General features: G+C 49.3%; 1 protein-coding gene across 4 annotated transcripts in view; it reads left to right on the top strand.

The window, feature by feature from the left end:
- The window catches only part of LOC140740016 (procathepsin L-like), a 55,334-nt gene that overhangs the window by 25,483 nt on the left and 12,539 nt on the right, over nucleotides 1-17,312 (top strand). The gene's annotated exons all lie outside the window — the stretch shown is intronic.

The following is a 17,312-nucleotide window of genomic DNA, read 5'->3' as shown; positions in this document are numbered from 1 at the left end:
ACATCTGTCAATCTCTTACTTCCCGGCTGCATTACCCCTGGCAATATTATCCAAAGACATGGAGTCTGGTTCACATGTCTGGCAAAGATAGAACTGGAGAAATAGAGGTCATCATTTAAAATAAGACTGAAAAGAGGCAAAGTTTATTCCCGCCAGGTGTTCAGTTTTTATATATCTCTCTAACGACAGCGGAAGTGGAATGACTATGTTTAAGGTAGAGGTAGAGAGATTCATGATGTGTGAAGAGTGGAGGCAGGACTGTGGAGATGAGGTTACATGGTTTAAGGGTTGAGGGCCTTACTCTTGCTCTTTATTTGTTTGTGAGGAATGGCTCAGGCTTCCTGCCTCAGGATGGGGATGGACCTTCAACAATTTTGTGAACTGCAGCAGAATCCCATCACTTGTCACTCCTTCCTCTCCTTTCTGCTCTCGGCAGGGGTCACTCTCTCTGTGACTCACTGAGCTGCTCACCCCTCTCCACACACCCCTCCCTGTCATGTGGCACTTTCTCCTGCCACTGTAACGTGTTCCTACGTCACCTCCCTCACCACTATCCAACCTAAACAGCTCTCAAAGGTGATTCATGTGCTCCTCCTCCAACCTCATCTACTGCACCAGGCATAGGCTGGGTCACCAGTTTGCAGGACCCCTGCCCTTTGTCTGTAGCAGCCATCCTGAGCTCCTGGCTTCATAATATTTCAGCCCTTCTTCCCATTCCCGCACTGACCTATCCATCCAGCCATCTCCAGCTCCAGGATGAGACCAAAAGTGAAATAGAATAAACCCCATATTCTGGCTAGGAAGTGTTGGCCAGAAAGAACTACCATCAGTGAACAGGAATGAAGGCAGCCATTTTATGGAACTGTCCTTGCAGCCACCATTTGGTTTGAGCTGATTTTTGCTCTGGGATAACTTAATCAGAGCAATTGAATATAGGCACAAGGGTTTTCTGTGAATGATCTTTTAAACTTGAGACTGTTTTCAGATAAGAAGCTATTTATTTGGGAACCTGGCAGGGTTTGTAGAAGTAATCTTGTCATCTGGGCCCAGTATCTAGGTAACCCAGTTTGAACCATTCAGAGCTGAACAGAAAAAAAACAAAGTTAAGTCGGGCATGGAGCTGAAGGTGAAGGCTATAAAACTATTGCTTGTGGGCTACATCCAATGGGAATTGGACACACTTCAATCACATGACCTCAAGCCAACAAATTTGAAACACCATAGATTGACATGAGGAGGAAATGTATAGAGTATTTTGGGAGCTCAGGCAACAACTGTCTGGGGTACAACCATTGTGGATGTGCAGGACCCCACGTCAGACATGTGGAGATGATATTGGGATCATGAGGAACGTCTGACCAGCATGACACTTCCCACATTTTACCTTTCCTATTCTTTGACTGTTTGGGGAGAGTCAGGGAAACTCAGAAGGTGTGCTCACAGGCATCGGTTGTGTAAATGCACGTGCTTGTTAACTGAACCAATGCAGGTACTTGTCAGTAAATACAAATTCTCTCTGTGCCCAATTCATCATTATTATAAAACAATAATCCTTGTAACAGTAGGGTACAACCCAATGATATCAACATTACATGTTCCAATTGTGGTAGCGCGCGTGCCCACACACACACACACACACACACACACACACACACACACACACACACACACACACACACACACACACACACACACACACACACACACACACACACACACACACACACACACACACACACACACACGTCAGGTGAGTTAAACTACACCGCTTTTCCTGGAATTTTCTATATGCTTCATGACAGCAAGAGCAAACATTTCTTCACCTGCTCAGAATACATGTTTTACTGGAACCAGTCAATGTTTCATTAAAATGCCACATTACAATACACACTCGACGGCCACGTTTTTTGGATACCTCCTCTCCCCAATAAAGTGGGTGTCGAGTGTGTTGTCTTCTGCTGGTGTAGCCCATCTACTTAAAAGCTTTGCATGTTGTGTGTTCCAAGATGCAAAGTAACAAACCCTGAGGGACCACAAAATAAGAGGACAGATACTTAACTCAACAAAGCAGCAGATAACTGAAGGCTAGGAGCAACTGATTGAGGCTGTGATGCACCATCAATAACTCTCGGAGACAGGAAACAAATGATAGGCTTTTATTAGCAGCAAGAGACCACCACACAACATCCTGAAGACTAAGGGTCACCTTTATACAGGGGTCTGTGGGAGGAGCCACAGGAGCAGTCAGCAGGGGGGGGGGGGGCGTGTCCAGACAGGTAAATATAGTTTACCACATTCACCCCCCACTTTGTTTTAAAAGAGAGTCCCCATGGGGCGAAGTTTCTTACAAGTATATTTACAGGTTAAGTCTATCAGGCGGTCGAATCGGTCCCTGCGATCTACGTAGCACCGGTGGTGATTGCACCGGTGACGGTGGTTGTGCTGGCTCCGGCCTGACTTGAGGTGCCAGCCCGTTAGGCATCAGTAACCCCTCATGCGTGTGCGAGGCACCCGGTATGGGAGTGTCGTGAGGAGTCTGTGTAGGGCTTGGTGTGCGCGGTGTCTCGTGGGTATATACATCAGTGGGTACGGGGTTCATAGTCACCGTGGAGTGTTCGGGGTAGGGGTCTGGTGCTCCTGCGGGCGCCAGGTCGCGGACGGAGACCGTGTCCTCCCGCCCATCAGGTAAGACCACGTAAGCATACTGGGGGTTCGCATGTAGAAGGTGAACCTTCTCGACCATTGGGGAGTATTTATTGCTTCTCGCATGTTTCCAGAGCAGCACTGGTCCTGGGGACGTCAGCCAAGCCGGTAGGGTGGTCTCAGTGGCAGACTTCCTGGGAAAAGAAAAGAGGCGCTCATGAGGGGTGGCATTGGTGGACGTGCATAACAGGGAGCGGATGGAGTGGAGCGCCTCGGGGAGGACCTCCTGCCAACGAGAGACCAGCAATCCCTTTGACTTAAGGGCTAAGAGTGTGGCCTTCCACACAGTGGCATTCTCCCTCTCCACCTGTCCATTCCCCCAGAGATTATAGCTTGTGGTCCTACTAGTAGCAATACCCCTAGCCAGCAGGTACTGGCGCAGCTCGTCACTCATAAAGGAGGACCCTCTATCACTGTGGATATAGCAGGGATATCCGAACAGAGTGAAGAGCTGGCGCAGGGCTTTTATGACGGATGTGGCAGTGGTATCGGGGCAGGGGATGGCAAAGGGGAACCGCGAGTACTCGTCGATTATGTTAAGAAAGTACACATTGCGGTTGGTGGAAGGAAGGGGGCCCTTAAAGTTGACACTCAGTCACTCAAAGGGGCGGGTGGCCTTGATGAGTTGTGCTTTTTCAGGACGGTAGAAGTGCGGTTTGCACTCAGCGCAGACTTGGCAGTCCCTGGTCATCGTCCTGATCTCCTCAAAGGAGTACGGCAGGTTCCGGGCTTTCACGAAATGGTAAAGTCGGGTGATCCCCGGGTGGCAAAGATCTGCATGGAGGGCGTATAGCTGGTCGAGCTGTGCGCTGGCACATGTTCCCCGGGATAGGGCATCAGGGGGCTCATTGAGCCTTCCAGGCTGGTACAGGATATCATAGTTGTAGGTGGAGAGTTCCATTCTCCACCGCAAAATTTTATCATTTTTGATTTTGCCCCGCTGTTGGTGGCTGAACATGAACGCAACTGAGCACTGGTCGGTCAGCAAGGTGAACCTTTTGCTGGCGAGATAGTGCCTCCAGTGCCTAATAGCTTCCACTATGGCCTGGGCTTCTTTCTCCACTGCGGAGTGCCGAATTTCAGGGCCTTGAAGGATACGAGAGAAGAATGCTACTGGCCTTCCTGCCTGATTGAGGGTAACAGCCAGCGCGAAATCGGAGGCGTCACTCTCTACTTGGAAGGGAATGGTCTCGTCCACCGCATGCATTGTTGCTTTGGCAATATCCCCTTTAATGCGGCTGAAGGCCGCGCAGGCCTCGGCTGAGAGGGGAAATGCAGTGGACTTGCCCAGGGGGCGGGCCTTGTCTGCGTAGTGAGGGACCCATTGGGCATAATAGGAAAAGAAGCCCAGGCACCGTTTGAGGGCTCTGAGGGTGGTGGGAAGAGGGAGTTTCAATAGGGGACGCATATGGTCGGGGTCAGGGCCAATGACCCCGTTCTCCACGACATACCCAAGGATAGCAAGTTGGGTGGTCCCAAACACACACTTGTCCCTGTTATGGGTAAGGTTAAGAGCTTTGGCCGCTTGGAAAAATCGTTGAAGGTTGGTGTCGTGATCCTGCCAGTCGTGACCGCAGATGGTGATGTTATCCAGATATGGGGACGTGGCCTTCAGTTGGCACTGGTCCACCATCCGGTCCATTTCCCTCTGGAAGACAGAGACACCATTTGTGACACCGAAGGGGACGTGCAGGAAGTGATAGAGCCTGCCGCCTGCCTCGAAGGCGGTGTAGGGGCGGTCCTTCTGGCGGATGGGGAGCTGATGGTAAGCGGATTTCAGGTCTATGATCGAGTACACCTTGTACTGAGCTATCTGATTGACCATATCCGCGATGCGGGGTAGGGGGTATGCGTCAAGCTGCGTGAACCTATTGATGGTCTGGCTATAGTCCACGACCATCCTATTTTTCTGCCTGGTCTGAACAACGACCACCTGGGCCCTCCAAGTACTTGTGCTTAGCTCAATGATCCCCTCCCTGAGCAGCCGCTGCACCTCCGACTGAATGAAGGCCCTGTCCCCCGCGCTGTACCTCCTGCTTTTGGTTGCCACAGGTTTACGGTCGGGGGTCAGGTTGGCGAACAGCAGTGGGGGAGGGATCTTGAGGGTGGAGAGGCTGCAAGTGGTGTCAGTAGCGCGGCTGTTGGCATGGAGTTGGGTGGGATGTGCGGGTCGGTGTGTGTGTGTGGTCAGTAGCGGTGTATATGATGAAGCCCCACAAAACTGAGGATTCCTGACAGTGATTGGTGGGAGGGGCCCGTCATACTCCATTGTCACACTTTTCAGGTGGCTCTGGAAGTCGAGCCCCAATAGCACAGGGGCACACAGTTGAGGCATGACCAGTAACGCAAAGTTCCGATATTCTGTGCCCTGCACCACCAATGTCGCTACACAACCCCCTCCGGATGTCTGTGGAATGCGATTCAGAAGCCATGGTGACCCTCTGGCTTACCGGCCGTGTCACGAGTCCTCAGCGTTGCACCGTGTCCGGGTGAATAAAACTCTCAGTGCTGCCTGTGTCAAACAGGCAGCTATTCCTGTGCCCCTCCACCAGGATGTCCATCATTGACCTTGCAAGCTGGTGTGGAGTGCTTTGGTTGAGGGTTACGGAGGCCAGAGTTGAATCGCTGTCTTGGTGCCCGTTAAGCACCTGTGGGTCGGAGGTGGGGCGAGGTGGTGCCGACAAAGATGGCCGCCCCCATATCTCGCACGAGGCGGGCAGGCAAGATGGCTGTGACCAAGATGGCGACCCCCATACCTTGCATGCGGCGCTGTTCGACCCTGCTCGTGGTTTGGACTTAAAGGCCTTGGCGAAGTGGCTCTTCTTTCCGCAGCTGGAGCAGGTAGCTTCTTGGGCCGGGCAGCGTTTTCGGAGGTGCTTTTCGAGTCAGCAGAAGTAACACTGCGCAGACTTGCGACTGGCAGCAGCTGTGGTCGCTTCGCCGGAGGGTTGCGGGGAGTTCACGGACTTGCGACTGGCAGCAGCTGTGGTCGCTTCGCCGGAGGGTTTCGGGGAGTTCACGGACTTGCGACTGGCAGCAGCTGTGGTCGCTTCGCCGGAGGGTTGCGGGGAGTTCACAGACTGGCGACTGGCAGCAGCTGTGGTCGCTTCGCCGGAGGGTTGCGGGGAGTTCACGGACTTGCGACTGGCAGCAGCTGTGGTCGCTTCGCCGGAGGGTTGCGGGGAGTTCACGGACTGGCGACTGGCAGCAGCTGTGGTCGCTTCGCCGGAGGGTTGCAGGGAGTTCACGGTCTTGCGACTGGCAGCAGCTGTGGTTGATTCTCCGGAGGGTTGCGGGGAGTTCACGGACTTGCGAGTGGCAGCGGCTGTGGTCGATTCGCCGGAGGGTGGCGGGGAGTTCACGGACTGGCGACTGGCAGCGGCTGTGGTTGATTCTCCGGAGGGTTGCAGGGAGTTCACGGACTTGCGACTGGCAGCGGCTGTGGTTGATTCTCCGGAGGGTTGCGGGGAGTTCACGGACTTGCGAGTGGCAGCGGCTGTGGTCGATTCGCCGGAGGGTGGCGGGGAGTTCACGGACTCGCGAGTGGCAGCGGCTGTGGTCGCTTCGCCGGAGGGTTGCGGGGAGTTCACGGACTCGCGACTGGCAGCAGCTGTGGTCGATTTGCTGGCGGGTTGCGGGGTCTGCAGCGTCCATGGGACCGGTGGGAGATCGCGCGGCTGGACAGCATCAGCGTTGTGCAGAGCAGCCTCCAGCATGTCGGCCATCTCGATCGCCGACTGTAAGGTAAGATCGGCGTTTTCCAGCAGCCGCTGGCGCACGTACACTGACCTGATTCCCGTAACGAAGGCGTCTCGTACCAGGAGCTCCACATGCTGTTCTGCCGTCGGTCCCCTGCAGTCGCAGGCCCGCACGAGTGTCTGTAGGGCCCAGACAAACTCAGCGCTCGACTCTCCGGCCCGCTGCTGCCGTGTCGCTAAGCGATGTCTTGCGTAGACTGTGTTCACCGGCCACAGGTACTGTCTTTTGAGGGTGTCCAGTGCCCCTTGGTAGGTCGGCAGGTCTCTGATTAGGGAGTATACCCGCGGACTGACTCTGGAGAGGAGGATTTTGTGCATGATAGCAGGCTCAGTCACTGGAATCTCTTCCCGGTATGATTGGAAGCATGCAAGCCAGAGTTCAAAGGCAATGGCTGCTTCAGGAGCTTGAGGATCAATGTCCAATTTATCTGGTCGTGAAATGCTCTCCATGTTTTAAAATTGCAGCTAATAAAATTGATGCACCATCAATAACTCTCGGAGACGGGAGGCGAACAATAGGCTTTTATTAGCTGCAAGAGACCTCGATTAGCAGCAAGAGACCACCACACAACATCCTGGAGACTGAGGGAGGAGCAGTGCCTCCAATCGCCTTTATACAGGGGTCTGTGGGAGGAGCCACAGGAGCAGTCAGCAGAGGGGCGTGCCCAGACAGGTATATGTAGTTTACCACAGGCTGACTAGTTCGATGGGTGAACAAGGACTGTGAATGAGAGCTGGGTTTAGATGGGCTGCCGGTGAGCAGCGGGTGATTCCTGTTAAGTGGGTGGAGACTGGAATGTGCTTCCCTGTGCAGGCCTGACAGGACCCTTAACGTCTGGCACCTGATGGCCCATCACAATCTGGATGGGTCCAATGGAACTCTTCGATGAAGAATAGATCCAAGATGAAAATGGATGGCACCCAAGACCTCTCCCCTGGGCCTCCCCCCCCCCCCCATTTGAAGAGGTACTGCACACCCCATCCATGACGTTGTGAATCCACCAACTGGTGAACTGTATACACTGGACCACCTTCCACCATCCTTGGTTCCAGAGGTGCAGGTTCAGGTGGGTTGAATGGGCCATGGTCAATAAGCTTGAGGCAGGGCATCTGGAAGGTAGGTGAGATCCTGAGGGATGGTGGCATCTGGAAAGTGACTGGGTTGATGTGATGGGTAATCTTACACGGACTAATGAACAGGGGTGAGAGCTTGCGAGAGTTGGTGCTCAGGGGCAGATCTTGGGTGGATAGCCGGACATGGACCCCAGGCCAGAATAGTCTGGCTGGACACCAGGGGTGGTAAGACCGGTGACAGTAGGTGTAGTTGGTTGCGAGGGATGGTCCTCCATGCCCTCTTCCAAACATTCTGGCATTGATGAACCAGGACCCTGGTGGATGGCACTTCCATTGTTGGCTCCTCCGTGGGGAACAATGGGAGTAGTTTAGCCATGAAGCACTTTGAAGGGTGATGTACCTGTAGCAGAGGACAGGTGTAGATTGTGGGACAGTTTGGCCCAGAACAGATACTTCTTCTGTGTGGAAGGGTCAGAGATGGCAAAGCATCACAGGAACATCCCCGCTTGCTGAATGGCTCTTTCTGACTGACCATTTCTCTGTGGACAGTAGCTAGAGGACAAACTCACTGCAGAGCAGAGAGGCAGAAGTGGGAGATGAATTGTGGACTCGGGTCCAACAATGTCCTGAGCGAAGTCATGGAGGTCAAGTATATGTTGGAGAACCAGGCCCGCCGTCTCAGCAGCTGCTGGAAGTTTGGGGAGGGCAGTCAAGTGGGCATCCTTGGAGAACCGGTCCTGCACTGTCATGATCACTGTAGCCCAAGCTGAAGGTGGGAAGCCTGTGATGATATCCATGGCGATGTGGGACCATGGGTGTCAAGGAACTGGTAGCAGCCTCAGGAGCCTAGAAGGCTGCTGGTTTGAGGAATTGGACTGGGCACATTGAGGGTAGGCAGTAATGAACTGATGTACACCTGCGATCATTGTGGACTGCCAGAACTGGCATCACAGAGAATCTGGAGCCTGTCATGCATCTGGATTGCCAGACAAGGGTGAGGAGTGGGCCCACTGGAGTGCCTCAGAGTGCACGGTCGCTGGCACGGACTTGCGGTTTTTAGGTTTGTTGACCGATGCAGGCTTGTGTTGTAGTGCCTGGCAGATCTGGTTCTCAAGATCCCAGGAGATTCGGACGAGGATCTGGGAGGATGGAATGATGGGCTGAGGTTCGATCTCCGTTTCATCTGGGTCAAACTGTTGTGGCAGGGCATCCTCCTTAAAGTTCTTGAGCCAGGTCGGTAGGAGATGATGAAGTTGAATTGCTCGAAGACGATGGCCCAGCGAGCCTGAAGTGGGTTGAGTTGTGGGTCTGTTGTATGGATATGAAGTTCTGGTGGTCAGTCTAGATTAGGAGGGCCTCAGTGCTCTTCATCAGCCAATGTCACCATTCCTCCAAGGCCCATTAATGGCATGTGGCTCTCAGTCTCTTCTCCAGAATGGCCCTGTATAGAGTTGAACTTGCACGAGAAAAAGACACAAGGGTGTGTCTCTTCATCTGATCCTCGCTGGATGGTGCCCACTTCTGATGCATCAACCTCTGGAGGACTTCAGATGGCAGAGCATGGGAGTGGTGGAGGCCCTGCAACGTGTGGTCCTTGGCAGCAGGCTAGATTATCCAAGAGGTAGGTGAAATGAGAGAAGTTGTGATTTAGCTGTAGTTTCTCTGATGGAAGTTGGAAAGCCCAGGAAACTCTGTATCTGTTTGACGGAGCATGGTTGGGGTGTGTGGAACTAGCATTTCTCCAGCTTGCAGAAGAATTGATTTTCGAGTAGACATTGCAGGGTTGAGTGGACATGATGGATGTGATCTTGAGGGTTCTTGGAGAAGATGTGGATGTCATTGAGGTCGACGAACACATCCCTGTGTAGCATGTCTTGGAGGATCTTGTCAATGAAGGTTTGGGAAACAGCTAGACTGTTGAAAAGTCCAAAAGGCATCACCAAGTACCTGTAGAAGCCAATGTGGGTTGTGAATCCCATCCTCCACTTATCCCCCTGGCAGATGCAGATCAGATTGTCCCCACTCTATGGATTCAGCTTGGTGAAGATCTGGGCTCTGCAGAGTGTTTTGAATACACTATCCACCAAGGAAATAAGGTAGCAGTTCTTAATGGTGGTTTTGTTGAGTTGACAGTCATCAATGCAGGGATGAAGAACCCCAACCTTATTTTTGGCACCAGCAGGGCTGGGATGGCCAATTGAAGCTGTGCTGCACTGCTTCAGTGATGTAGTCATTCATGGCTTGGGTCACAGGAGCAGAGGGGGAGATCAGATGACCTCAGGGAAGTGGGGTGCCTGGGATAAGGTCAATCACGCAGTTTGTGGGGTCTGTGACATGACGAGGTGCTGAAGGCAACTCCTCGTGGGAGTTTGGTGAGGTCGAGGGTTTCCTCCATCAGATTCATGCTGTGAAATCAACTGAGTTTGCAGGCAGCTGTGTCCTCAGCTCAGCAGTGAACTGATGGCCAGATGAAATGAGGATCTTCAGTGGAGAGCCAGAGGTAACCCAAAATTAGAAGAGCATTGGGTGAGTCAATAAGAAGGAAATGGATGGACTCCTGGTGCTCTCTGATGCTCGTACACACAAACTGTGTGCACGCTTTGACCATCCTAGACCCCAAGGGATGTCTGTCAATGGCTATGATGCAGAAATGGTGAAAGACAGGCTCAGTAGGGAGTCCAAGCAGCACACAGAGTCCGGTCCAAGAAGTTGCCTGCTGCACCAGAATCCACCGGATCCACAGGGTGTGGAGGAGGATGGAGAGTGAGTTAACTGTGGTGCTGGAATAAAGGGCTGGAGGGAGTTTACCAAGAAGGCTCTTCATCTCTGCCCGGATGCAGTGGGGAAATATTTGATGAGTCGGTGATCAACGACTCCGCAGTGAACACAAGTTGTTTCTCACTGATGCTCACACTTTTGGAGGCTTAAGGTAGATCCACGGAGGATTTGATGATGAGAGTCCTGCAGCTGGAAATGGTTTTGGGAATGGAACTGGCTGATGACCTGGAGTGTCGCTCTTTAAGATGCTTGTCAAGCGTGATGAGGCTTTCGAGGTAATTGGACATCTGTGCACATAGCTCTTCTTTGAAGCCTCTGAGATGGTAGTGGGACAGCAGCACTTCCAAGCCTCTGACAGGCCATGATGGTAGTGGGACAGCATTGCAGCTGCACTCTGCTGTGAGGGTCCTGAATTCCACGCGCTAATCCAACACTGAGCCTTGACTGAGGCAAACTTTCCAATGCACATCCTCCCTTCCACTTCCCGGTGGTCAAAAACCCAATGCACCTTGGAGGTAAAATCTTCATGTTGGTTGCAACTGGGGGGTTTTATTGTCCCAGTTAGAGGCAGCCCGGGTCAGAGCCTGCCCAGTCAAGAGAGAACTGATGAAGGCAGTATTGGCTCAGTCCATAACATACAGAGATAGCTGGAGCTCGAAGTGTAAGACACACTGGAACAGGAAGCTGCAGCGTTGGACTGGGTACCTGTCAAAACATTCAGGAACTGAAATCCAGGGCTCAAAGGATAAGATGCAGGGTTGCTGTATGGAGACTGAGAGTGGTGAACAGATGGTCAATAGCTTCCTGCTGCTCCTGGATCACGTGCTCCTGTTGATGGACGACTTCCTTTAGCCAAGCAAACCTTGCTGGGTCAATTGTGGGTTCATCCATCCCATAAGGAAACATAGTGGAGGCTTGAACCAAAAGCAGTGGAGATGACTTAATGGTGAGCAAGAATTATAGTAAACTGCAAAATAGAAAGCCACAAGGGGGCACAAAACCGATACTTAACTCAACAAGGTAACTGGTCTGGTTGATGCTGCATGGTTAAATGGGTGAACAAGGACTGTAGATAACAGCTGGTTTTAAATAGGCTGCAGGTGATGAGTTGGAAATGAATGGCAGGTGACACCTGTTAGCTGAGTGGAGGCTGGGAAGTGCCTGCATCTGCAGGGCTGACAGAAAGTACCAGAATGAAATAATTGGATAATTCCTCTGAAGAACCAACACAGGCATGGTGTGCTGAGTGGGTTCCTTCTCTGCTGTTTCCATAAGACTAGGAGCAGAATTAAGCCATCCAGACCATAGAGTCTGCTCCACCATTCTATCATGACTGATTTATTTTCCCTCTCTCCTTAAAATCTCCTTATTTTAGACTATGTAGAGGAACCCGTCAGGGTTGTCCTTTTAGTCCTTTGTTATTTAATTTGGTTTTAGAACCACTTGCTATCGCTCTTAGGGATTCCAACTCTGTTCAGGGTATTAAGAGAGGGGATAAAGTACATAAGGTTTTGTTATACGCAGATGATTTATTAGTATACATTTCAGACCCTAGGAAATCTATTCTCCCTGTGTTATCCATATTTACTGAATTTAGTACTTTCTCTAAGTTAAATTTACATAAAAGTAAATTATTTCCTATTAATAATTATTCTGATCAGTATGATCAAATACCTTTTAATATTGCTAAAAATTATTTTGCTTATTTTGGTATTAAAATTACTAAAATTTTTAAAGATTTATATAAATATAATTTTCTTCCTTTAATTGAATATACACAACAAACGCTTTCCAAATGGTCGCCTATGACAATGTCATTAATTGGTCAAATAAATGCTATAAAAATGACAATTTTGGCAACACTTTTATATATGTTTCAAGCTGTTCCATCCTTTGTCTCGAAAAAGTTTTTTGATAGAATAGATTCCATGATCTTGTCATATATCTGGAATAATAAGGGTTCTAGAGTGAGTGAACCTTTACTGCAAAAATTAAAAAAAGATGGAGGCTTGGTTTTACCAAACTTTAGATTCTATTACTGGGCAATTAATATTCATTATATTACTTTTTAGATTCACTGTATAGATAACCATGGTTGGACTTGAAGGAGAACTCGGTAGAGGAGTTCTCTTTGGCTTCTTTACTAGGAGCTCCTCTTCCCTTTTTGTTTTCTAGGATTGGTAGACAAGATCTTAGTCCCATTGTTAGACATACATTAAAAATTTGGTTTCAGTTTCGCAGATTTTTTGACTTAAGTAACTTTGTTCTTTCTAGTAATATCAATCTTAACTTTTTTTTTAAACCATCAATTTTAGATAAGGCCTTTTTAACATGGAAAACTAAGGGAATAAAAACTTTTCTATATTTGTTTTTAGAAGATTGTTTATTGTCTTTTTCGCAGCTAGTGGACAAATACGATTTATCTAATGCACAATTTTTTAGATTCAGGAATTTTTTACGTGATTTGTTACCGAATTGTCCATTTGCTCATTTACCAAATATGATAGATGTTACCTTTCAGCTTAATCCATTTCAAAAAGGATTGATAGCCATTATATATAAACGGCTCTCGAATTTACGAATGATGTCTAACGTTATGGTTAAACGTGCTTGGGAAATGGAACTTCAAGAGTGACTTTCAGATGATCAATGGAATAAAATTTGTCATTTAGTTAACAATTCATCTATCTGTGCCTGTCACTCCTTGATCCAGTTCAAGGTAGTGCACAGGGCGCATATGTCAAAAGATAAACTAGCGCATATGTTTTCTAATATAAATCCCACCTGTGACAGATGCAACACTGAGGTGGCTACCTAAACTCATATGTTTTGGTCTTACATAAAGTTAAATAATTTTTGGAGATATGTTTTTAGAACATTATCAAAAGTCATAGGTTTGGACCTACAACCTAATTCATTTACGGTAATCTTTGGGATTATTCCAACGGAAGCAGGAAATATTTCTCAACTTTATTGGCTAGGAGAGCTATTCTATTGTACTGGAAGGATCCCGATCCACTGACTGTTTTTCTGGCTCTCCTCCATTATGTCGTGTTTAAGTTTGGAGAAAATTAGAAGTCAGACATTTGATTCATCTTTTAAATTTGAGCAAACTTGGCGACCTTTTATTCAATATTTTCATATGATCTAATTCTTTTTACTTTTTCAGTTAATTTTTTTTCTTCACCGTGAAGTTTTAGATTTGACCAGAAGGGTTTTTTCCTTTTTTTTTACTGTATCCTCCAAATGGACTGCCCAGTCGCTTTTTTGTTTTAGGTTGGTTTAGTGTTTTTTTTTCTCAATAACCGAAATGTTGAGTCTTTTTTTTCTATGAACTGTTAAGAGGAGATGTGGTTTTTTTCTTTATATTAGTTTAATACTATATATGATTTTGACAGTGTATATTCCTTTGTTTATACTATTATTGAAATATGTATTTGAGGTAATCTCTCCTCTGATTTGTATTTATCCTTATTCTTTTAAATTTATTAAAAAAAAAGACTGAAAGAGAAAAGAAACTATAACTTGTAATAAGAAACATGTAGTGCAGAAATAGTGAGGTAGTAGTTCATGGGTTCATTATCCATTCAGAAATCTGACGGTGGATGGGATGAAGCGGTTTCTAAAATGTTGTATGTGTCTTCACCCTCCTGTACCTCTCTCTGATGGAAGGGATGAGGAGAGGGCATGTCCTGGGTGGTGGAGGCTGCTTTTTGAGGCATTTCCTTTTGAAGGTGTCCTTGATGGTGTGGAGGCTAGTGCCCTTGATGGTGTGGAGGCTAGTGTCCTTGATGGTGTGGAGGCTAGTGCCCTTGATGGTGTGGAGGCTAGTGCCCATGATGGAGTTGGCTGAGCAGTGCAGTAGCCCCTCCATACCACTTGTGATCCAACCAGTTAGAATGCTGCCCTTGATACATCTATAGAAATCTGCTGAAATCTTTAGTGACATACCAAATTTCCTCAGACTCCTAATGAAATATAGCCTGACCATAGCTGTATTGATATTTCAGGCTCAGGATAACCCTTTTGAGATGTTGACAATAGAATATGAACAGCTGCAAGTGGGGGTGCTGTGCAGTTATGGACTAACGTGGTAGCGTGCCATCATTCTGTGTCGCAGTCTACTTCAGCTTCTTGAGGGAGTGGCCATCAGAAGCAGCGTGTTCAAGCACAGCAGTGCAATAAACGTGCTGGTATCCGAGCCAGACAAAGCGGATTCCTGCAGACCAATGCTCCCAACAATACTACTCGTTAATGTTCAATCGCTAGAGAATATAATAGATTACCTGTATCTGCGTCTGAACCAGTGGGAGATGAGGGACTGCTGCACACTTGTCCTGACAGAAACATAGCTCCAGGATATCATTCCAGACTTGGCCATCCAGGTAGTGGGGTTAATCTCCTTTCAGGTGGACAGGAGCACAGCAACCTTCGACAAGGTCCACAAAGGAGGTCTGTGCGATCATTAGGTTAACTGTGGAATTGGTGACTGGCTGCTTAGGAGAATGCATTGAGGATGTTACTGCCAGGGAAACCAGAAACCATGGCTGACTGCAAATTCATGCATCTCTTGGGGATCGGGGCACTGCCTTCTGATGGGGGGGGGGGGGGGGGAACAGGACAACTCTAAGGTCAGCAAGAGCCGTGCTCTCCCATGCCATCAGGAAAGTAAAGCGTTCCTCACAGAAACCCACAGACACCTTTGTCGCACCAGGGACACGCAGTGCATGTGGCAAGGTGTACAATTCATAATTGATAACAAGTACACCCTGCACATCACCTCCATTCCTGATAGGCAAAATTCCTCTTATGCATGATTTGATGCGATAGATAATGTGACATCGAGGAAAGCCCCCTCTTCTCCTGCAGCTTTGGTAGATTTACCCTGTCTGGATGCAGCTGAGGTGAGGAAGATCCTAGCCTGGGTAAGTCCACCAAAACTGCAGGGCCAGGTACTGAAGGACTGTGACACATCACAGACGTCTTTAATATCTCTCTTAAACAGTCCACTGTCCCTGCAGGCTTCAAGGCAGTCACCATCATTCTGGTGTCCAAGAGAACAGCAGTAACTGGCCCAAACTATTACTGCCCAGTGGCTCTGACTTCAACAATCATGAATTGTTTTGAGCAGCTGGTAATGGATCATGTAAAACCCCACCTTCCAGCTACATTGAACCCTTTCCAGTTCGCCTATTCAAACCGGTCCACTGATTTGCCACAGCCTTGGCCCTGCACTCTGTCCTGTCCCACCTCGAAAACAATGCCTCACATGCCAGGGTGTTGTTTATCGACTTCAGCTTGGCATTTAACATAATCATCTCTCAGAGGCTGGAGGGTAAACTGAGCTTGTTGGGACTCAACAACCCACTCTGTTACCAGACTTCTTGATAGAAAGTGCAAGTTGGCAGCAATTTCTCAACTCCATCACTCTCAGCACTGGTGCCCCCCAACCAGGGCTGTGTGCTCAGCCTGCTGCTGACTTGTGACTGCACTGTCAGATCCAGCTCGAACCGCATCATCAAACTTGCTGATAATACAACAGTGGACAGTGAGTCAACATACAGAGAGACCGTATAGAGGCTTGTCAAATGATGTGAGACAACAATCTGACTGTCAGTGTAGCAAGACAAAAGAGATGATTGTGGACTTCAGGGAGGTGCAGGTCAACCACTGTCCTTTGCACATCAGTGGCTGTGCCATGGAGAGAGTTCCTTGGTGTGTAGATCATGGCTGATCTAACCTGGTTCCACAACACCACCTCACTAGTCAAGAAAGCAAAGCAGCGTCTACACTTTTTGAGGAGATGGAGATGTGCAAGGATCCCGTCCCCATTCTAACAACAGGAGCACCATCGAGAGTGCTCTGTCCAGCCACATCATTGTGTGGTACGGAAGCTGCAAGGCATCAGACCGCAAGACTCTACAGAGGACAGTAAAACCTGTGTCATATGGGGATAGGGGGCTGGACCCAAGTGCAGGATGCAGGCACTGAAGTACTAGGGACAGGACAGGAGCAAGATGTGGTGACCATGGTGTGCATGAGGGATGTGACATTCAAGGTGATTCTGGGGCTCTGGGAGAGTCTTAGAGTTCAGGTAAGACAGGATCCCAGAGTTCACTGGGCAGGCCACATAACTCCTAGGCAAGGCCCAGAACTCCCAGGCAGGAATACAGGGGCCTGAGCAGGTCACAGGGCACCTGGGTAGGTTGCAGGGCACAACCCGTCAGCAGCAAGGGATGGAAAGGGGCAGAGTCCCTCACCAGGCAACAGCCGTCCAGCCAGGCTTGCCCAACAGAGGCAAGGGATAGGAAGGGAACTAGGTCCAGGGTGACTGCCAGACTTCCTCAAAGAACTCATCTTTAACAAGGAACACTCCAAGCCAGGACAACCTACAACTCCACTCCGTCCCAGAGCCTTCTATATACACCGCCAGCCGATGGGCATCAGGTGTGTCTCCTTGAGCCTCAACAAGCCACGATGATCCACAGGCGTGACAAATTGGGCTCAAGGGCGAAAGGAGTGATGGCTACAAGACCTGGAGTCCGGAGTCCGCGGACCGGATCGTGACCCGGAATGCGGGCTCCGGACCGGACCATAACATCCCGAGAGGATCATCAATATCTCTTCCCCCTCCCCCCACCCATTTGTGACATTTACGTGGAGTGTTGCAGATGAGGGCCCAAAGCATTGTTGAGGATCCCTACCACCTGCCCACACTCTCTCTGACCCACTACCATCAGGAAGGAGGCCCAGAAACATCATGACTGGGACTACCCGACTGGTAAGAGCTTCTTCCCTCAGGCTGTGAGCGTAATGAATACCTCGCCATTTCTGCGGTCTCATCACTAGGACAGGAAGCTGTTTACAAGTGCTGTACACTACATGCATCTTTAGATGATTTATTTTATATTAGCAGTACAGTGCAGAGTAGGCCCTTGCAGCCTCACTGGCCCAGCAACTCCGCAACCCCGATGAACTAACCCAATCACAGAACAATTT

This window comes from Hemitrygon akajei, chromosome 16, assembly GCF_048418815.1.
Source record: "Hemitrygon akajei chromosome 16, sHemAka1.3, whole genome shotgun sequence".
In the NCBI taxonomy this organism is placed as follows: Eukaryota; Metazoa; Chordata; class Chondrichthyes; order Myliobatiformes; family Dasyatidae; genus Hemitrygon; species Hemitrygon akajei.
This window is presented reverse-complemented; position numbering and strand designations above follow the sequence as displayed.